The sequence below is a fragment of the Rhinatrema bivittatum genome, chromosome 5 (assembly GCF_901001135.1).
Source record: "Rhinatrema bivittatum chromosome 5, aRhiBiv1.1, whole genome shotgun sequence".
Lineage (NCBI taxonomy): Eukaryota > Metazoa > Chordata > Amphibia > Gymnophiona > Rhinatrematidae > Rhinatrema > Rhinatrema bivittatum.
The window spans coordinates 274,037,663-274,060,594 of record NC_042619.1 but is presented as its reverse complement, the minus strand read 5'-3'; positions in this window follow the sequence as shown (position 1 = coordinate 274,060,594).

The following is a 22,932-nucleotide window of genomic DNA, read 5'->3' as shown; positions in this document are numbered from 1 at the left end:
TTGCAATGGAGAAGGTACAGAGAAGGGCAACCAAAATGATAAAGGGGATGGAACAGCTCCCCTATGAGGAAAAGCTGAAGAGGTTAGGGATGTTCAGCTTGGAAAAGAGACGGCTGAGGGGGGATATGGTAGAGGTCTTTAAGATCATGAGAGGTCTTGAACGAGTAGATGTGACTCGGTTATTTCCACTTTCGAATAATAGAAGGACTAGGGGGCATTCCATGAAGTTAGCAAGTAACACATTTAAGATTAATCGGAGAAAATTCTTTTTCACTCAACGCACAATAAAGCTCTGGGATTTGTTGCCAGAGGAGGTGGTTAGTGCAGTTAGTGTAGCTGGGTTCAAAAAAGGTTTGGATAAGTTTTTGGAGGAGAAGTCCATTAATGGCTATTAATTAGGGATGTGAATCGTTTTCCATATCGTCTTAACGATAGAAATCGTGTGGCAGGGCAAGAAAATCGTCTTAGGCACGATTTTTTAGTTAAAAAATCGTTAAAAATCGTTTTTTCCGATTAGTGCGCACTAACTGGGAGTTAGTGCGCACTAACTGAAAATGATACAATTTGACACTTTTCAGGTCAGTTAAGGTCAGTTTAGGAATGAATATGTATTCCTATTGGCTGCCCTCTTATTTATTCATGTTACCAAGTTTCCTACTGACAGTATATGGGGGATGGGAAATGGAAACAGTTGGTAGCTTGACAAAACAAGTAATGTGATCAGTCAATGTGACTAGAACTTGTGCCCTAACCCTGATACCAGGGGTATTGTGATCTTCCTGCACACAGTGCCCTATCCCTATTAATACCAGGAGTGTTGTGATCTTCCTGCACACAGTGCCCTATCCCTAATACCAGGGGTGTTGTGATCTTCCTGCACACAGTGCCCTATTCCTGATACTGGGGGTGTTGTGATCTTCCTGCACACAGTGCCCTATTCCTGATACCGGGGGTGTTGTGATCTTCTTGCACACATCCCGGTATCAGGGATAGGGCACTGCATGCAGGAAGATCACAACACTCCTGGTATTAATAGGGATAGGGCACTGCATGCAGGAAGATCACAACACTCCTGGTATTAATAGGGATAGGGCACTGCATGCAGGAAGATCACAACACCCCTGGTATCAGGGATAGGGCACTGTGTGCAGGAAGATCACAATACCCCGGAGGAGTGAGGGTCAGGCAGCTCCCCCCTGTCTGTGAAGCCAGCCTCTCACTAGTAATGCAGGGAGGGAGCTGTCTCAGACTTCACCATCCTCCCCCCCCCCCCCTCACCCACACACCATTCACTAGCTGGGACATGGGGGAAGTCAGGAGTGAGGGTCAGGCAGCTCCCCCCTGTCTGTGAAGCCAGCCTCTCACTAGTAATGCAGGGAGGGAGCTGTCTCAGACTTCACCATCCTCCCCCCCCCCCCTCACCCACACACCATTCACTAGCTGGGACATGGGGGAAGTCAGGAGTGAGGGTCAGGCAGCTCCCCCCTGTCTGTGAAGCCAGCCTCTCACTAGTAATGCAGGGAGGGAGCTGTCTCAGACTTCACCATCCTCCCCCCCCCCCTCACCCACACACCATTCACTAGCTGGGACATGGGGGAAGTCAGGAGTGAGGGTCAGGCAGCTCCCCCCTGTCTGTGAAGCCAGCCTCTCACTAGTAATGCAGGGAGGGAGCTGTCTCAGACTTCACCATCCACCCCCCCCCCCCTCACCCACACACCATTCACTAGCTGGGACATGGGGGAAGTCAGGAGTGAGGGTCAGGCAGCTCCCCCCTGTCTGTGAAGCCAGCCTCTCACTAGTAATGCAGGGAGGGAGCTGTCTCAGACTTCACCATCCTCCCCCCCCCCCCTCGCCCACACACCATTCACTAGCTGGGACATGGGGGAAGTCAGGAGTGAGGGTCAGGCAGCTCCCCCCTGTCTGTGAAGCCAGCCTCTCACTAGTAATGCAGGGAGGGAGCTGTCTCAGACTTCACCATCCTCCCCCCCCCCCTCACCCACACACCATTCACTAGCTGGGACATGGGGGAAGTCAGGAGTGAGGGTCAGGCAGCTCCCCCCTGTCTGTGAAGCCAGCCTCTCACTAGTAATGCAGGGAGGGAGCTGTCTCAGACTTCACCATCCTCCCCCCCCCCCCCCCTCACCCACACACCATTCACTAGCTGGGACATGGGGGAAGTCAGGAGTGAGGGTCAGGCAGCTCCCCCCTGTCTGTGAAGCCAGCCTCTCACTAGTAATGCAGGGAGGGAGCTGTCTCAGACTTCACCATCCTCCCCCCCCCCCCCTCACCCACACACCATTCACTAGCTGGGACATGGGGGAAGTCAGGAGTGAGGGTCAGGCAGCTCCCCCCTGTCTGTGAAGCCAGCCTCTCACTAGTAATGCAGGGAGGGAGCTGTCTCAGACTTCACCATCCACCCCCCCCCCCTCACCCACACACCATTCACTAGCTGGGACATGGGGGAAGTCAGGAGTGAGGGTCAGGCAGCTCCCCCCTGTCTGTGAAGCCAGCCTCTCACTAGTAATGCAGGGAGGGAGCTGTCTCAGACTTCACCATCCTCCCCCCCCCCCCCTCACCCACACACCATTCACTAGCTGGGACATGGGGGAAGTCAGGAGTGAGGGTCAGGCAGCTCCCCCCTGTCTGTGAAGCCAGCCTCTCACTAGTAATGCAGGGAGGGAGCTGTCTCAGACTTCACCATCCTTCCCCCCCCCCCTCACCCACACACCATTCACTAGCTGGGACATGGGGGAAGTCAGGAGTGAGGGTCAGGCACCTCCCCCCCTGTCTGTGAAGCCAGCCTCTCACTAGTAATGCAGGGAGGGAGCTGTCTCAGACTTCACCATCCTCCCCCCCCCCCCTCACCCACACACCATTCACTAGCTGGGACATGGGGGAAGTCAGGAGTGAGGGTCAGGCAGCTCCCCCCTGTCTGTGAAGCCAGCCTCTCACTAGTAATGCAGGGAGGGAGCTGTCTCAGACTGGTATCAGGGTTAGGGCACTGTGTGCAGGAAGATCACAACACTCCTGGTATTAATAGGGATAGGGCACTGTAAGAGATGACTGTAGTAGATTGAATAAAGATCTGATGTTTCTGCTCTCCTCACACCAAACAAAAACAACACACAAGCAGAGAAGCCCTTCTTACAAAGCTGAGCTAGTGAGTTAAGTAGGAGGAAAAGTAAACATACTGGTGCCAGTGTGGCTACTTAAAAAATACACTTACCAACAATCAATTACATATATTTGAACTGTGTACAGTTCCAGCCAGGACCACCTTTCTAAAATGCACAGTGATTGGCAAATTCAACATGCACTAGCATTTCAGGTGCCTGCTAACAAAAATAATAAACAAACAAGTTCTAGTCAGGTGAGTGCTGATCATTACATTACTTTTTTTGTCAAGCTTCCAACTGTTTCCATTTCACATCCCCCCAACCATATTGGTAACATCAATAGATAAGAGCACAGCCAGCCAATAGGAATACATACATACATATTCATTCCTAAGTGACCTTTACTGACCTGGGAAGTGTGAACACTTTGTTTCATTTTCTGTTGGTGTTCGTTAGTTTCCAGTTCCATTTCCCATCCCCCCAACCATCACCTCAGTGGTAACCTTGGTAACATCAATAGATAAGAGGGCAGCCAGCCAATAGGAACACATATTCATTCCTAACTGACCTTCAGTGACCTGGAAAGTGTTTATTTGTATCATTTTCAGTTAGTGCGCACTAAATCGAGTTAGTGCGCACTAACGGGGAGTTAGTGCGCACTAACTCGAGTTAGTGCGCACTAACACGATTTAACGATTTTTAACGATAAATCGTTAGAATTTCTATTGTATCGTGTTCTATAACGATTTAAGACGATATAAACATTATCGGACGATAATTTTAATCGTTGAAAAACGATTCACATCCCTACTATTAATCAATTATACTTAGGGAATAGCCACTGCTATTAATTGCATCAGTAGCATGGGTTCTTCTTAGTGTTTGGGTAATTGCCAGGTTCTTGTGGCCTGGTTTTGGCCTCTGTTGGAAACAGGATGCTGGGCTTGATGGACCCTTGGTCTGACCTAGCATGGCAATTTCTTATGTTCTTATTACAAGGTCCAAAACGGATCAGGCAGGTAACGGTGAGTTTGTAACATTGTAGAGGGCAGCCAATGAGTTGGCTTATCCAGTCAGGCAGGCACATCAATATATGAGCAGACGGCCCGACAGGGAAGGCATGTTTTTGATGCACGAGGAAGGCACCTCGCTGGCGGGTTACCAGTTCTCCAGGGTGCTGAGTTTGACTGTAAGCGTGGCGGGTGGAGATCCCAGCAATTATAGTTCACACTCGTTTCGGATAGGAGCAGCCACATCTGTGGTGGAGGCAGGGATGTCGCTGGAAGGCATAAAAGGGTTAGGGCAGTGGAAGTCGAATGCCTTTCGATCTTGCGACAGTAGGGGGAAAGGGGAAGATTCACAGACAGGGCGGTGTATGTCACAGCGCTTCTGAGGCTGGGGGTAGGAAAGGGGTATTAGGAGAAGTTGCTAACTTTTTTATTTCTGTTGCAGAGCAAAAGTGGGTACGGCCTGGATCATGGGTCATTCTTACATCCATCGAGAGAAGAGAAGGGCGCTGAAGCATCTGCACGGGGAGCATTTGGAGATTGATCGGGCGGGGTGGTGTTTATCTTGGTTCAGTAAATGGGGAATGGGTTGGGATGATCTGCTGCCTTTCCTGTCCGAGAGGATACAGATGTGGGGCGAGCCTCATATCTTAATCATTCACTTGGGCAGGAACGACATAGGTGACAAATCGTGCAGAGAGCTCCTTACCTGCATGAAAAAGGATCTTTCCCAAGTGATGATAAGGTAGTCAAGGATATCTTGGGATGGTCTGAAATAATCGTGCGACTACGTAATATATACGAGATAATTTGGAAAAGTGGGGTCAAAAAATTGAACAGACAGTTGGGCAAATGGATTGGAGGGGATTTTGGATTAGGCATTCGTGGGCTTGGGGTGGGGAATTGGGGTTATTTAGCGGGGATGGCATATACCTGTCTGAAGTAGGAATGGACCTCTTCAATAACTCCTTACAGGAAGGGCTGGGGCAAGTTATTTGCAAATGGTGAGAGGCCGCAGTTTGTTGTGGGGGGGGGGAGCAAGCTGTTGGGAGCAGCTTGTCCATGGCGGAAAACCCGAGCCCAAAATATTTGTGGAATGGGGCAGGGAGAAGGGGGGGGGGGAATGGGGGGGAGATTCCCATGTAGCTAGAGGGGCCACTACATGGGAGGACTGGTGAGCTACGGGGCCAAAGTTCTCGGTTCGACCTTACTCTCGCTGGTTGAGGCAGAGTAGGTGGGGTTGGAGGAGGGGAATTCATACTTCACCACTGGGGACAAGGTGGTGGAGACAAAGAGGGATTAGGGGGCAGGGTAAGGGGCAGTGGGGGTCGTTTAAATGTTGTATTGTAAGGGCTCGGGTTAATGTGGTTACAGTAAACTGCAGCCAATTTAAACGCCAGAAGGTTTCATGTGTTTATTTGGGGGAATGGGACAGCAAGGTCATGCATTATTCATCCCTATGTTAAGATAAAGCAGCAACAGCTTGTATGGTGCTGCGATGATAACATGGGGGAATATGCAGGACAGTTAGCCGTAGCGCGGGGGAGGGGGAGAGAGGAGTTAGGCTAAGTTAGGCAGGAACGGTTGACCAATAGGAGGATGGCACGTCTAAACCCAGCACCGAAGCCTCTTGTTCGGGGATCCTTGTTGCCATTCAGCCAGGGGCAGTGAGTTGAGGAGGCCAGACTTGTTGTCCCACCCGCCCACCCTTGCTTATTATGTTTGGTTGAATACTTTTGCAATGTGTTGAATGTCGCAGTGGTGGAAAACATGAGCCCAAAACGTTTGTGGAATGGGGCAGGGAGAAGGGGGGTGGGGTGGGGGGAGAACCCCCTTGTAGCTAGAGGGGCCGCTAAATGGGAGGACCGGTGAGCTACGGGGCCAAAGGTCTCAGTTCAACCTTACTCTCGCTGGTTGAGGCAGAGTAGGCGGGGTTGGGGGAGGGGAATTCATACTTCACCACTGGGGACAAGGTGGTGGAGACAAAGACGGGTTAGGGGGCAGGGTAAGGGGCGGTGGGGGTCATTTAAATGTTGTATTGTAAGGGCTCGGGTTAATGTGGTTACAATAAACTGCGGCCAATTTAAACTCCAGACTGTTTCATGTGTTTATTTGGGGGAATGGGACAGCAAGGTCATGCATTATTCATCCCTATGTTAAAGCTTTTTACTTTCAGCAGGATTTCTCGCCCATTCAGTGTTTTTGATTTCTTGATTTAGGTTAAGCATCTTGGATTTTATTATATTTATTTTATCGCTGTTGAGAATTGATTTGCTGTATTGCATGACCAATTATGTTTTTATATATTATGCTCATTAATCTTTTATTTTTGTAATCCACCTCATCTCAGTATAGGTGGAATAAAACATTTCAAATAAATAAACAGCTGTCACTCCATGCAGGTAACCCCTGTTCAGAAATGTTATTTCACATTACACCAGTTTTTCATTTCCATTCTTCTCACAATTTTTCAACTGATGCATATCAGTGGTACAGACTAGAGTTAAATTTCTATTTATATTTTTCATGTGAAATAAGTATATGAAATAATTAAGTACCTTTTTTTTTTAACATATATGTGAAGAAGAGTTCTATGGCATCTCAAAAACTCATGTACAACATTTCTGGATGTTTCTTATGTTGGGCCAGAAAAGGAACTGTTGTATACACCAGATACACACATTCTGTGTGTGTAACTATTTTGGGTCTGTCCATTGATGAATAATAATTCAGAACCATCACCAGTTTAACTCATTTTGCACTGACCTGATGAAAGCAACATAGCTGTCAAAAATAATCGCGCATGTATTAAGTTAGTTCAAGTTATCTCACCTAAAATTTGTTAACCTAGGAAAGCAATTTGTAAATAAAATAAAATGAAATGATCCTTAATTTCAGTTCAATACAAGAGGTTTTGGTCATTAAAATTCATTTCATTGGAAACTTCGGGGCTGGCACAGATTTATCCCATAATAATCTGTTTCTCTCATTATGAAGTAGATTTTTTTTTTTTAAGTGTGCGCATCCATGTGAGCGTGGTTCCCGGCGCACACACATAGACGTGGCTATTTTATAACATGCGCGTGTCGGCGCACACATGTTATAATATAGAATTCCCACACGCAGATGCGCACTGGATTTAATATCCGCGCGTGCACGTGAGGGCAGGTGGCCTGTTCCGTGCGCAGGGGGGCGTATTTTTTAATTTACATGTGGAAACGCAATTCCGTTTTTCCCAGTTTCCTAACACTAAACCTATCTTTCCTCCCTCTTCCCCTCTCCTCCCCGACCCCTAAACTACTCCTACCTATCCCCAATTGTTTTATTTTTCTACTTACTGCTCCTCTAGAACATAAGTATCTTCAATGCGTCGGCCAGCTGCCGGTGCGCGCTTCCCCGGGACAGTGTCCAATGGTGCTGTCCTGGCCTGCCGACGCCCAGATCACACACCCCAGGCCCACCCCTTTCCAAGGGTCTGGCACCTCGGCGTCTGTCGGAGGTTACGCGCATGGCCAGGACTTTTAGAAAATGCGCTCAGAGTGCACAGGGTCCAACCATGTGCGTATCCCTGGAATTTTATGCGCTCAACCTTTCAAAATTGGCCCATATGTATTTACTGGATAATTTCCTGATATTTCTGATTGATTCAGAATTAAGATTGAAGGATTCCAATATTTAAACCTGTTGAACAACAGCAGTTGACCTGGAGCATGCACCATGAAATCAGAAAGCCAGAGGAATTGCTAGGTACCTAAAAGATCCAGGGCATGGGCCCATAAGCCTTCCTCTCCACTCTCCCGGAGATTTTGATAATTAACTCAATCATGATCAGCAACTGCCCCTCCCCCTCCTACCAAGAGCAATCCTATAACAACACATAACACAAATGATCTCTGTCCTATGTTTCCATGCAGCTGTCATCAATGAGCCATTGTATATGACAATTAACAGAGAAACCACCCTGTTAGTTTGATCCTGATGGGGATCCATGGGCTCTCTCTATACCTGCCTCTTACCAGGACACACCCACTCATAAAGCTGGAGGCACCGCTATAAACATTTTGCAGAATTGTCAGTGGTGTCTCTAGACAGAAGGACCTTATAAGCAATAAAGAAACCCCTGGCCAGTTTCAACCATCTAGTAAAATTATTACTAAAGTTATTTGAGATAAACAATCACTACCTGTGTTCCAACTCTTTTAAAGGGATATCACCCTTATAGATTGATCACTAATTTAAAACTGATCACCACAAAGCATAATACTTTGCTTAATTTAAAACTCCTCACCGCAAAAGCATAGCTCCTCACTGGATACTGGAGCAAAGTTCAACTATCTCAGCTGCTGCCCACTAAAGCCTAGGTTCATCATTCATCGCAGAATGATGAATCCTGCGAAAACAGGGGGTGGGGTGCGAAGGGGGGCGGGCCTGTGAAAGCCCGCAGCCTTCGCACCACGGCGGTGCGCCGGCTGCCAGCTATCACACTGAATAGCGCCACCGTGAAAGGTGGTGCTATTCGGCTCACGATCGCCGGAAGCAAAGTCACCGCTGACTCCGCCCTTCCCTGCCCTGACTCCTCCCCTCCCCGACTCTTCCCCTCCCCCTAATTTGCATTATATCGCATGCAATATGGCCTTATCGCATGCATTAGGGCCTTAACGCACGCGATAAAGCTTTAGAAAATAACCCCCTAAGATTGCAAAGTGTTATGCTTTGAGGTAAGCAGTTTTAAATTAAGGATTGATCTATAAGGGTGATATTCCTTTAAAAGAGGAGGAACACACTTAGTGCACATGTACCACATTTTTTGGTAGCAGCTGTGATGGTGAAAGTTTGGACTAAGTACCTTGTGAAATGTTCAGTTTTATGGTGATTCATTTTAAATCAATGGGCTGATATATGATATAGGATTGTTTAGAAAATAATAGTGATTTATGGTTTTTACTTTTATGTTTTAGATGACACTGGATATGTATGGTGTTGTAGAGTGATGAACATTTGTATGGAGACATATTGATCCCATCAGTAAGGTGAGGAGGTTATGCAGATATAAATATATTTATGTGTTGAGTAAGGTTATAAAGTGGCAAAAAACACTGATGTGTTGAGTAAGCAAATATGAAAATCTTTATTGATTTTTGTTTATAGATGATTACACTATCATGAAGACCTGAATCAGCAACAAAATATATTCCTATGTGCCTTTTTGAATTTTTTGGAATACCTACATATCCCCTACATATATATACCTTGTATTCAAGCCATCTTTTATACTATTAGAGATATACAATAAATTAAGCATATGCTATGCTATAAGGAAAATTGTATGCCATATAATATCATTGTCACTTATTGTGATCATGTGTGATATTCCCTTGAAGAAGCTGATCCAAAGCAAAATAAGGGACGCTTGTCGGGGTATTTTTAACAATTATGTTATGTATTTTGGTATTCCTATATGATTAAGATGTTATATAGGGGTATTTTAAACAATTGTGTTATGTAATATCTCAATCATATTTTAATATGATTGAGATATTACATATTGTAAGAATTATATAGAAGTATATGTATCTATAAGTGTATTAATGTATTTTAAGTTGTGCAAAATGATATATGTTTGTATGTGGTCAAAATAAATTGTGATCTGTGTATATATAAATGTTGACATAGATTCTTTGTTTTTTCATTAAGTGGATTTTTAGCCATGTGAAAGTTATGTCTTCTTCTGGGCATATAGAAAAGAGGCTTTCCTGGGAGGCACTTAATTTCCAAACAAAAGCATTTATGTTCTATAGGCATGCTGCTAATGCGACTAATTTACATGAGTGTCTGAAACGTGTAAGAGTACATGCAGACTTTTTAACTGCATAGCAACCAGATATTCAAACTCAGTGAAAACAGGTATCTCATGTTTGAAATTGGTTTGTTTTGTCTTATGTGGGTTTAAAAGTACATGCCTTTGCAGATAGGTATCACACTGAAAATTTACCACAAAGTGCTTCCTTCAGTTTTACAAACCTGCAAACAGTATTATATTAATAAAACCTATCACAGAACACTTGTCAGGTTGAGAAATCGATAGTCATCACTCTGAATAAATTCATATTTTGAGTGATCTAGTCAAAGCTCAAGTAATATGCAATTGATCATGCCCTGTCATCTGTTCTTCCCGAGTCCCTTGATGTGAAGCCTTCTAATTTAAAAGGGCACAATATGGCAGCTTTATGGCTATGGGGTGTTGAGCATCAACATACAGTAAGACAAAAACAGCAGTCAAGCAATCTTTCTGCTAAGGTACATCTGAGACCACAGACACCTTTCTCCCTGCCAGAAGTGCTCCAGCTATCCCACATGGGGCCCCATAGTCTGAAAGAGCTGTCAGCCCCATGAAGTCTAAAGCGAGGGACTGGGACATGCCTGATGGAAAGAAGTTAGTCACACACTTTGTTTAATGAATTAATTATGTATGTATGTATTTATTGACATTTGATGTTCCACTTTTTTACCATGAATGGACAGGGCATCCCTCTTGGGAATACTTGGCTAAAAAGCCCTGCTTTAGCTTTCTTCCTAAAGGTGAGGTAGCTGGGTTCCAAGCATAGGGATCATGGAAGCCTCTGGTGCATAACTACTGTAAACCACTAATAGTACCACAGTCCTTCCGATTATGAATAATTTTGTGTTGGACCATTGGTAAACAATAACCCTCACACACAAAGTGTACCAATAGTGTCCAAATAAATTGTTCCTTTACCAAGAACCTACATTAAACTTGATTGACCATCATAATAGGTGTCATCGTATAGCTTAAATTAACGCTTTAATACTCCACCTTCTGTTTAATCATAGGTCAATATTTTTTCTCTTATGTGTGTCACCTCTGTTGTGCTCTTTAAAATTTTCTTTTAATTTTGCAAACATGAATCATATCATATCATTACTTAGCTTAATGAATGAAAGCCACATTGTCCAAATGCAATAGCCCGGTAGACTGTGCCATTCTGCTCACTCTGCCCGACACGGGACTGTGTTTCGGATGTTGGAAATCCTTTGTCAAGGGCTCATTTATTTCACCCGCTCAAACATTCTTCAGCCAATCTGTTCACAAATATCTTCGCCAGCAGTTGGATATTGAATTTTAACAGCGAATAGGGCCAAAACCTGATCTTTCCCTTTTTTTGGCAATATAGTAATTGGGTTCTAATAATCCTAATAAACTAACAAGAATTATTCTTCCTTATCATTTATCACCAACGTCATTACAAAATTGTCTTTGTTGAGTAATCATAGTGTTTATTATTTGTACTTTGGTTGTAAAAAACAAATGCCTAAAGGTAATGGGTAAGGACTCTACATTGTAAAGGAGATAATTAACAAAGCAAATTACAGATGCAGCTAACCTAAAGCTATGCAAAAACATGCTAAATGGGAACCCACCATTAAGGAGGTTACTGTAATTAACAAACTCTATAATCACTGACCATAGTGGGCTATGGATGTTGAAGTCACAGCAGCTTTCAAAATCAAATCCTCCATTTTTCTGCTTTTTTAAATATAGTGATCTTGCTTTAAAGTTTCTAGTACCTGAATCCATTTCTGGTATGTGATGTAGATTAAAATCTCTCCTGAAACCTCCCTCAGAAAGGAAGTAGGTGAGGGCTCAAAGGTAATGCTATTTCAGTTAAGCATGAGGCAAATACCCCTTTCCCAAGAGAAACTGGTTTTAAGCACCCTCTCTAAATACGTTTTTGCAAGTGTTTTCAATTGCTCTGCACGGCACATTTTTGGTGCCTTGTAAATGAGTAACTAGCATCTAAATGATAAAAAGCTCTATAGCATGGGTATTTATTCCCATTTATTGGCCATGACATGGATTGGACCACAGGACCTGCAAAATGCTGTTATCATTATATGCAAGTTATAGAATTTAATGTGGTGGAGCCAAGCTCACTGTGCGTCTTGTCCAATTTTGTTGTTGTGCTTCTTGTTCCTTCAGTTTAAGCAGTCAATAATGAAGATAATTACAGTTAGATCAGAGCCGAAGACAACATGTCACTGCTCTTGATGAAACAAAGAGGGCCTTTGTTACAGAACTACTTTAAAATCTGAAAAAGATTGCTTAGGAAATTGCTTGGCTTGTGCCTTGGAAAATAATATTAAGACAATGGAAGTCAGTAATCCTCTCTCTAGTCCCCTGCCACAATATATAATATATGGTTGTGCAATGAGTGGCAGTAGATGCGCTTCCACATACTTTATTTGAAATTATAAAATGGCCTGAGGGAGGGGATGGATTTTCTGTTAACTTGGGAACAGGAGTCAGTATGTACTACTTTTTGTGTCAGAGCATCAGCTCTGCCATATGCACTGTATAACTGCAGACACCCCTATCCCCCTCCCCCCTCCAAAGAACACGGCAACATTTTTCATGAAATGCCCTCCATCTGTTGCACCTCTGCCCACGGAACCGCGGACAGGGCCTTACGTCACCGGGCCTATTCCGCTTCCCGATGCCGCCTCCGTGCCCCACGGCAGGCCAGCTGCTGCTTCTGCCTCTTCACGGCTGCTCTGAAGCCTTGACCCACGCGGCATGAGCCGCTGACTACCAGGCCTCTCATGCGGCCTGGATGCCGCTGACACCGGGACTTTCCCCATGGCCTGAGGGACGCTCCCGACATTCTCTTCAGTGGACCGGAGTCTGCCCGGATGTTCCTCTTCTCGCGGCAGGGAGCCGCCTTCAGTCTTATTCTTCAGTGGCAGGAGCCGCCTCCGCTTCGGGCCTGCTCTCCCCTGTGTGGCAGGAAGCCACTCTCCATGATCCTGCAGCCTATCTCTGCCCTTTCCCTAGGTGCGCTGCTGTACCTCCTTCCTTCCTTTAAAGGGCCAGTGACAGGAGGTGGCTATGGCCCTACCGATGTCCAGTCTCCATCTTCTTCCGGGGTCTGCCCTATAAAAGGGCTTGCTTCATTCCTTCATTGTCTTCGCATCTTTCCAGATGCTCCTGAAGATGTTTCTTCAATCCTGATGTTGTTCCAAGTCCAAGATGTCCGTGAGTCCATTCCAAGATGTTCGTGAGTCCATTCCGAGATGTCCATGAGTCCATTCCAGAGAGATGTCCATGATTCTACTCCAGAGAGACATCTATGACACTTCTCCAGAGGGTCATCTGTGACTCCTTTCCAGAGAGGCCCGTGACTCCATTCCAGTGAGACATCCATGACTCCATTCCAGAGAGACATCTGTGACTCCCTTCCAGAGAGACGTCCATGACTCCTTTCTGGTCATGTCAGACTTCCTCGATGTCCCAAGTTTCCTTGATGTTCCTAGTTCCAAGATGTTCCTAGTTCCAAGATGTACCTAGTGCTAAGTTGTCTGTGAGTCCAAGTCCAGTGATATTCCTTATTCCCTTCCTGATGTCATCGTGGTCCTGATGTTCCAGGTCCTGAAGAAACCATTCCTCCGGAGATTCCCTGTTTTTAATTCTGAGGTTGGCCCTCAAGTGCTAAGGGCCAAGCCTCATCTCCTTGTATCCTGTCCTGACTTCGGAGGCCCGGAGGGTTTGCTTCGCTCCTGTGCTGAGACTTCCTGAGCTCACCCCGCTCCCCTTGTGCTCTGCAACCAGCCTCCTGGCTGTGTAGGGCAGGTAGGGGACAGTGTGGTCTGCGACCAGCCCCACATGCTGGGGTGCCTGAGGGTCTTGCTCATCCCTCCTTGTCTCTTGTCTTCATCTCCTCGTCTCTTCAATTCCAAGTCTTCATCTCCTTTTCTCTTCAGTTTCAAGTCTTCATCTCCTCGTCTCTTCAGTTCCAAGTCTTCATCTCCTCATCTCTTCAGTTCTAAGACTTCATATCCTCGTCTCTTCACTTCCAAGCTTTCATCTCCTTGTCTCTTCAGTTCCAAGCCTCCGTCTTCCAGTCTACGTCCAGGTCTAGGCCGAGGTCTACACTCAGGTATACACCCAAGTCTACGTCCAAGTCCACATCTCCACATCTACGTCCAGTCTTCCTAGCTCTGTCCAGCTCTGCTCCTGTGCCGCCCATTCCTGCACACACACTTCACTACGGGTACAACTTGTATCCTGACCTGAGCCGCTCCGTGGCCCATAGGGCTCCACTCTCCTATGAGTAAAGTGCCGCACGCCGAGCCCACACCATCGGCTCCCAAAGGCTGCACTCACAACACCATCATCCCTTCCTTTCCCACTGTAAACCAATGTTGGCTTTTGCAAATATTCACTGTTAGGGTTTGTGGGTTTGCAGGCCCTGGGCTGAAGTGAGAGGTGGTACCGCCCATGAGGAGGACCCCGTGAGCCTCACCATCGGGAGGCAAGGTCTCAGCTGCTGGGAGTGAGGGACAGCCATTACTGGAGAGAAAAAGAGCGACACTGCCCACAGAGTGGGGAGTGTAATAGTAAAGTCACGCAGACACCGAGGTGCCAGGGAGTCAGTAAAGTGGGGTACACCCACAAGAGGATTCCTCTGTAGAGATGATATGGTAATGGTCCACAGAGCAGGGTAGACTGATGAGGGTTCCTCAGTAGAGATGATAAGGCAGTGGTCCACAGAGTGGGGTACACCGAAGAGGGTCCTCAATAGAGTTGAGACGGCAATGGTCTTCAGAGCGGGGTAAACCGGTGAGGGTTCCTCAGTAGCGATGATAGGCAGTGGTCCGCAGAGCAGGGTACTCACAATAGCTATGTGATGGTTCCAGAGGAAGCCCTAGGGAATCAGGCAGGCAGTGGTCCAAAGTGGAAGGCCCTCCAAGGAGTGGATAGCCAGAGACGAGGAAAGGGTCCCCGAGGAGTGGGTACCCGGGACGTCTCACACTGAAGAAGCAGGAACTGGAACGGATGTCCTTAGAGAGCGAAGCAGATTCAGCAATGAGGGAACTAATTGCCAAGTCGTAGGCAGGCAGGGCCAGCCGGCTTGAGTCCATGGAGAATGACGTTATCCAGAGGGGACGCCCCCGAGGTTCCCACCCTGATGTGCATAATACTGGCCCAGAAGGGCGCACGCATGCCTAAGGAACTCTAAGAGCAAGATGGCGGTCAGCAGCGTGCCATCCAGGGAGGCCCAGAAACTGGGGCGGGCAGGTCAGCGGTAGCTGGCAGAGGCCGCCAGTCTACCCAATGGGGTCAGCGTAGAGAGGCAGGAGGTGAGCAACAGTGGTCGCAGTCGTCTGCGACCCACGGGCGTAACAGTACCCCCCTTCTTAGGGCCCCTCCCTGGGGGTTTTGGTTTTCTTGGGTGAGAAACATGGAACTGCTTGATCAGTTCCTTGTCAAGGATATTGACTACAGGCTCCCTGCTGTTCTCTTCTGGGCCAAATCCTTCCCAAGAGATCAAATATTCCCATTGCTTCCTGTGCTTCCTCACATCTAGGATATCCTGTACTTGATAGGTGATGTCCTCCTCAGATGCCAAAGGTTGAGGCTCAGGAGGTTTCTTGGAGAACTCGGAAAAGATGAAAGGTATTAATAGTGAGATGTGGAAGGCGTTATGATTCTTGAGCGATGTATGTAGGTGAAGACTGTAAGTGACTGGACCCAACCAGTGAAGTACAGCAAAAGGCCCGATGTATCTGGGGGCGAAGCAGGCTGAAGGCAGTTTCAAGTGAAGAAAGTGAGTGCTGAGCTACACTTTGTCTCCAGGGTTAAGCTGTGGAGCTGCCCAATGATGGGCATCATAGAACTTGTTTGACTTCTGGGCGGCTTGCTGTAGGAGTTGTTTGCTCTGTTCCCAAAGTTGATGTAATTCTTGGGCAGAGGCCTGCGCTGCTGGAGAAGACACAGACAGAGGTAGTGGAAGAGGAGGCAGAGGTTGACGTCCGTATACTATTTGAAAGGGTGATGACCTGGTAGATGCACCAGCAAGGAATCATGCGCCCAGCGAAGGATTTTCCTCCGAAGTGGTCAGGGAACCACCGTCTTCCCAGAGGGCACTATGAGCATGGTGGAGAGGAGAACTTTAGTGGGATCAATGATGTGTTGGGGAATATCCGAAACGTCTTCTGTGGTGAATGAGTGAGAGAGTGCATCGGCTCGAGCATTCTTATTAGCTGGTCGGTATCATAGTAGGAAATTAAACCGAGAAATAAAAGAGACCAGTGGGCTTGTCTGTGATTTAAGGCATTGAGCATGGTGTAGGTACTCGAGGTTCTTGTGGTCTGTATATACCGTGATCTGGTGCTGTGCTCCCTCAAGCCAGGGACGCCACTCCTCGAAGGCCAGTTTAATCGCCAGTAATTCCTTGTCCCTGATCCATAATTATGCTCAGCTGGGGAGAAGCACCTGGAGAAAAAAGAGCATGGGTGCAAGGTGTGATTGGCCGAATGCTGGCTGAGTACTCCTCCAACACCCGAAGTGTCTTGCTCCGAGGGCAAGATGGCGGTCTGCAGTGTCCACGCCGTCCAGGGAGGCCCGGGAACAGGGTCGGGCAGGTCGGCAGTAGCTGGTGGAGGCCGCAAGTCTACCCAATGGAGTCAGCATAGTGAGGCAAGAGGTGAGCAACAGCGGTCACAGCCATCTGCGTCCGAAGGGCGTAACATTCACTTATTGACTGGCCCAGGTTTTAATGATTTAAAAAAACAGGTTTGCAGAATAAAAAAAAACCAAAAACCATGAGTTATAGGCTCACCTCAGGGATGAGTAGGGAAAACAGCTTAAGGCTTCACAATCCATTTCCACCATGCCATGTCCAATAATCTCAATACATACCAAAGAAATGCGACCTGCAAATAATAGAGAAGGCACCCACCTAGAGAGGTTGTATCAAAAAAGAGCTACACACAGCAGCAATACACCATTACATCTGTTCCCTCAGTGGTTTCTGGTGGCCTTTCCTCTCTCCTTTTGCATGAATTCAAATTACTGACTTTATTGGAATTTGCATCTCATTTTAATGAATAATATTTACCAGTTTTCATGAAAATATTAATATAGTTAATCATAGAGGGATATATTAAGCATTAGATTTGTAGCCCTCTTGGTACTGTTATTTTGAAATTAGTTTTTTATTCATTTCTGTCAGCCACATTAAATATGACTTTCCCTGCATTTTTCTTGTCTGAATAAGTCATGAAACCAGATTTTGATCTAATCTCCTTGTGGCATTATCGCGCTGAGCCGGAGGTGACGGGAATAGAAACTGCAAGACGGAGTCACATTATGCTCATTAGCCCAAGCTAATGCAACACACTTTAAAACTGAAGAATGCTATTTCATTGGCATACAATCTTCTCGCTTTTAATGGATTTCTTTCATTGATAAAGGCTTGTTTCTTGTTTATTTTCTCTGCTGGAATGCAGTCCTCAACCAATTATGCTGCTTTTTACATACAGACAATAACTCTTTTATGGAAATCTAACAACAAACATACCACAATGGTAATTGAAAATTTGTTTTCATAAAAAGAGAGTCATTTTCATTCCATCTACTGTTTAATTTGGGGGCCTTTTGTCTAGAGACTTACAAAGCCCAGCTTTTGTTTAAAACAGCCCAAGGAATTGAAATTGTACTCCTCTGCTGTTTGCAACAATTATGGTAGGATGCTTTCCAGTTTTCCTTCTCTAGGAAAGGCAGAACAAAACCATAGCTTGGGGTGTAGGCGAGCCAATCAAAGTGAGACAGGTTTCCAGAGGAACGGCTCATTAATTTGGTTCCATTCCCCAAGATTTTCTTTCACCTCTGTGCTTTTCTGATACAATGCATGCATCCTTCCTCAGCGCCTTTCCATTTTCAGTGTTGCATATGATTTAATGATTGCGCCTCAGGAAATTATTTTGGCCTAGAGGTAAAGGACAGCAAACAAGTTACAGGTAGGGAGGTTCACTTTGTACAGAAGGAAAAAAAAATTGTTTCAGTTTTTTCATTCAAGTCATGGGGACCTAAATTCATTTCATTACTTTCAAAACAAAACAAAAAAAAAATTATTTGTTTAATTTGTTTTTTTTTGTTTTGTTTGCCATTAAAGTTAATGGGGGAAGCATTGCAGCCTATTTTGAGCTGCAGAACTGAGGTTTTCTCATCAATTCTCATGAAACATGGGATGCAATCATAAGACAGGAAAGAACTCCAAACTTCCTAGACTATGGGAAAGCATCATCAAAAGTAGCATTAATAGCCTAAGGCTCCGTGGAGGGGCAAAGGGGTATCAGCATTGGCAGGTGTCTTCCAAGGCATCATCAGAGGAGCGAAGAAAGCTAGTGTGGGAAGACCAGCCCAAGGCACCAAAAGAGGGCACAGGCAACAGAGGCATGAACCCTTGATAGCAGCACAAGTGGCAAAGTGCCACCAAAAGTGGCATCAGCATCCCAAGGCACCATAAAGAGGGAACAAAGCAGAAAAGGTGGCAGAAAAAAACCTCGAGACACTGATAAATGAACCAAGCAGCAAAAAGAGTGGCATCCCCTCATTTATTCACACTCTCATATTACATTTGAACTCTATTTATTTGATCCAGCACTACTTGTAATGAAAGGAAAAACCTCAAACAGCACTCGCATCAGCATCTTAATTTTGTTCTCTCGTGTAATGCCACAGATGAGTATTGCTTGTTGGTGTGTAGCAATTTTGAATTTTGATATTGATGGAACTTGTGGCAAGCTGCACTGCTTACGGTTGTGAAAAGTGAAATCTTGTGCTGACACAGAGAACTTAATAATTGACTTTAGAACACTGAAAGGAACAGAGAAGTGAAATTTCATGATGATATAGGGAACTGAATAACTGATTTTAGAATATTGAGAGGAGAGAGAGGAAACTAAAGAAATAGTAATCATTAGGCTGAAAAGGATTTTTTTTTTTTGACAGGGATGGCAGTAAAATAGACGCACTTTAAGCACCAAGAGAAAAAAAATAAAGATCCTAGTGTGATTGCTGTTTTAGGTTTTCCTTTTCATTATAAGTTGTACCAGTTCAAATTTAAAGTGAGATTGTGAATAAATTGAGCAGTACCACTGGGATGATTGGTAGAGAAATGAATAGATGCAACTCAAATAAAAAAAAAAAAGTATAAGGTGTGATAAGTTCAATATTAGTAAAAATATAGGTACCAGTGATCATTGTATTTTTGGTTAAATTGTAATTCAAACACTAGGATGTAGATATTTGCATGTTATAGTGATTTTTCTGTTGAATAAATTGCCAATTGTCAAATTTAGTACAAGAAAATGAACTGTGATAAGAATCATTTTCTTCATATAAGCTTTTATACATTCCCTGATTAAACTTGATGTAACTACTGATTGGAATTGTTGTGGGATTGGACCCTTAGACAGAGGTGGAGTGGGCACAACCTGCAGACTGGAGCTCTGCAGGACTCCACCATCATCTGGTGGAATTGGATGAGGCAGAGGCCCAGCTGGAGCTTTGCCTATACTAGCCCTTGGGTTGAGCCTTTGGGTGCTGTGGCCAGCAGGTCTTAGGTGAGGGCCTCTGCTGATGGTCTGAAGATCTGTTGAAGAGGCTGGGACAACAAGCAAAGTCAGAGTCAGGCTCGGGTCATGGGCAGGTGATGTACAGAGAAGTCCAGGAGGCAAGCAGAGGTTGGAGACAGGTGGCAGTAAAGGGAGGTCCAGGAAACAAACTGAAGTCAATACTGGCAGGGCAGGAAGACAAGGAGAAACACAGGAGGCAAGACACACGGAAGAACTGAGGAACTGAAGACTGATCACGGGAACTGATGGATGAGATGTAGACCACAAGAACTGAAGAACAAAATCGCTGGAACTGGAGACAGGAATGAAGACCAGGAACGCTGAGGCAGCTCACACTACAAGGAGTGTAGGAGACCTGTTGCCAAGGTGAGGATTGCAGGGAGAAAAGGCCTTTTATAGGCTAAGGCTTGTGATGTCATCTGAGGCACCATGGGGGATTTCCCACTGCAGACCTTTTAAGTTGCATTGTCAGATGCGTTAACACCTAGTGGCAGCCATGTGAGGAGCTAGCAGCATCCTGCTGCATGCCATGTCAGTCTTCCCTGGAGATCTTTGGTGGTTTTGGGGACCAGTGATGGTGGCTCAGTGCTGGAGGTAAGTGTGTCAGTTCGTGGTTGCTGTCTTAGGTTTTCCCCTTAAAAAAATAAAAAATGCCAAGTTGTTGATTTAAGTATGCTTAAGAAGATAAGAACATGCCATACTGGGTCAGACCAAGGGTCTATCAAGCCAGCATCCTGTTTCCAACAGTGGCCAATCCAGGCCATAAGAACCTGGCAAGTACCCAAAAACTAAGTCTGTTCCATGTTACTTTTGCTAGTAATACCAGTGGCTATTTTCTAAGTCAACTTAATTAACAGCAGGTAATGGACTTCTCCAAGAACTTATCCAATCCTTTCTTAAACACAGCTACACTAACTGCACTAACCACATCCTCTGGCAACAAATATCAGAGTTTAATTGTGCGTTGAGTGAAAAAGAACGTTCTCCAATTAGTTTTAAATGTGCCACATGCTAACTTCATGGAGTGCCCCCTAGTCTTTCTGTTATCCGAAAGTGTAAATAACCGATTCACATTTACCCGTTCTAGACCTCTCATGATTTTAAACATCTCTATCATATCCCCCCTCAGCCGTCTCTTCTCCAAGCTGAAAAGTCCTAACCTCTTTAGTCTTTCCTCATAGGGGAGCTGCTCCATTCCCTTTATCATTTTGGTCGCCCTTCTCTATACCTTCTCCATCGCAACTATATCTTTTTTGAGATGCGGCGACCAGAATTGTACACAGTATTCAAGGTGTGGTCTCACCATGGAGCGATACAGAGGCATTATGACATTTTCCATTTTATTCACCATTCCAATAATTCCCAACATTCTGTTTGCTTTTGTGACTGCCACAGCACACTGAACCGATGATTTCAATGTGTTATCCACTATGACGCCTAGATCTCTTTCTTGGGTGGTAGTTCCTAATATGGAACCTAACATTGTGTAACTATAGCATGGGTTATTTTTTCCTATATGCATCACCTTGCACATCCACATTAAATTTCATCTGCCATTTCGATACCCAATTTTCCAGTCTCACAAGTTTTCCTGCAATTTATGACGCCTAGATCTCTTTCTTGGGTGGTAGTTCCTAATATGGAACCTAACATTGTGTAACTATAGCATGGGTTATTTTTTCCTATATGCATCACCTTGCACATCCACATTAAATTTCATCTGCCATTTCGATACCCAATTTTCCAGTCTCACAAGTTTTCCTGCAATTTATCACAATCACAATAGCTTGTGATTTAACTACTCTGAACAATTTTGTATCATCTGCAAATGTGATTACCTCACTCGTTGTATTTCTTTCCAGATCATTTATAAATATATTGAAAAGTATGGGTCCCAATACAGATCCCTGAGGCACATCACTGCCCACTCCCTTCCACTGAGAAAATTGTCCATTTAATCCTACTCTCTGTTTCCTATCTTTTAGCCAGTTTGTAATCCATGAAAGGACATCGCCATCTATCCCCTGATTTTTTACTTTTCCTAGAAGCCTCTCATGAGGAACTTTGTCAAACGCCTTCTGAAAATCCAAATACACTACATCTACCGGTTCATCTACTGGCTAAATCCATGTTGGCTTTGTCTCATTAAACTATGCTTATCTATATGTTCAGCAATTTTGTTTTTTATGATAGTTTTTATCATTTTCCCTGGCACAGGCATCAGACTCACTGTTCTGTAATTTCCTGGGTCACCTCTTGATCCTTTTTTAAAAATTGGCATTACATTGGCAACTCTCCAGTCTTCGGGTATCATAGATGATGTAATTGATATTTATTTGTTTATTTATTTATTATATTTATATACCGTCATTCTGTTATCAATCACAATGGTTTACTGCAAAAATAAAACATTAAAAATATTAAAATCAGTTTATGAAACAATCATAACAGCTTTTTCTTAAATTCCCAAAAATGTCTTTGCAGTCTTAATTCACAAGGTAAAGAGGTCCATAATTTAGGTCCTGCAATCAATAAGTCTCTGTCTCTTACCTCACTTAAGTGTGCAGTTCACACACATGGAATACTTGGGAGTCATTTGTTCACAAATCTTAGGATTCATTGCAGAGTATAAAGATGCAAAGAAGCATTCAACCATTCTGTTTTATCGTTATTGATCGCTTTATGTAATTGGCATAGTACTTTGCATTATATTCTGAATATTACAGGTAAATAATGAAGAGCTATGAATATCGGAGTAATATGAACATATTTCTTGTTGCCCATCAGGCATTTTGCAATACAAATTTCCAATAGTAGGTCTGAAATTTAATTTCTCACTTCTTTCGGCACTTTGGGATGTATACCATCTGGTCCAGGTGATTTGCTACTCTTTAGTATGTCAACTTACCCTAGTACATCTTCCAGGTTCACTGAGATTTGTTTCAGTTTCTCTGAATCATCATCTTTGAATATAATTTCTGCCATGTGTATATCTCTTACATCTTCCTCAGTGAATATTGAAGCAAATAATCCATTTAGTCTCTCTGCTATGGCTTAGGCTTTGTCATCTCTAAGTGCTCCTTTTATCCCTTGATCATCTAATAGTCCAACTGACTCCCTTGCAGGTATTTTTTTTACTTCAAATGTACCTGAAACTTTTTTATTATGAGTGTTTGCTTCCATGGTAAGCTTCTTTTAAAATTATCTCTTTGCTTTCCTTAATCAATGCTTTGCATCTGACTTGCCAGTTCTTATGCTATTCCCTGTTTTCTTCAATTGGATCCCTTTTCCATTTCTTGAAAGATTTTCTTTTAGATATTATAGCCTCTCTCACCTCACCTTTCAGCCATGCCGGTAGTCATATAGCCTTT